Genomic DNA, 898 nt, shown 5'->3' with positions numbered 1-898 from the left:
ATATTATTATATTCCATTTTCAAATAGACTTCTTTGCCCCTTTCATTCATTCATTAAGCCAATATTTATTGAAGATATACTCTCAATAAGTATTACATTTACAATGGTAAACAAAACAACCCTTTTCCATCATTTCAAATCAAACCTATGTGACCAATGCTATCATACCTTCTAATTTCTCTTCCTTTACACTGATAGCAAATTGTCTGGTATACTCTTTTAGACTAAACTATTAATATAATCACGAACAATAGACCAAAGTCCTGCAATGTCAATGGTAAAATTTCAGGTTATGGCACAGAGTGAAGAAGGTGCTTGATAACAGAGAAAATGTTTCCATTGCCTTTCAGATTGGTTATCTAAGAGCTGGTTCTTTTAACCAGCCTTACCCAAAGTAAAATCTTTCAGTTTATAAAAGATCATACAACTGTAGGTAATCAAGATGCTGTTTATGAGATATTGGAAAGTATGCAGTCTCTAAATAAATCCTCAAAACTGAAAAAGGACTCTAAATCTAGCATTCAACATGTAGGGTAGAATGAACAATTCTTGATAATATGAGCACATTTTAGATACATACAAAATGAGAAATAAGGAATAATAATATGTTCATTTGAAGCTGAATATATCTTTCCTCAAACTATGTGAGTACCTTCTTCACCCTCCCTCATTCTAGATCAGACTACAGAAGAATTATGCATATCCCAAAACATAGCTTCAGAATAGCTCATCAAGGGGCGTCTGGGTGGCTCAGTCAGTTAAACGTCTGACGTCAGCTCAGGTCATGATCTCACGGTCCGTGGGTTTGAGCCCTGTGTCGGGCTCTGTGCTGACAGCTAGCTCAGAGCCTGGAACCTGTTTTGGATTCTGTGTGTCTCTCTCTCTGACCCTCCCCTGC

Source organism: Crocuta crocuta, unplaced genomic scaffold (genome assembly GCF_008692635.1).
Source record: "Crocuta crocuta isolate KB4526 unplaced genomic scaffold, BGI_CrCroc_1.0 scaffold885, whole genome shotgun sequence".
Classification (NCBI taxonomy): Eukaryota; Metazoa; Chordata; class Mammalia; order Carnivora; family Hyaenidae; genus Crocuta; species Crocuta crocuta.
This window is presented reverse-complemented; position numbering follows the sequence as displayed.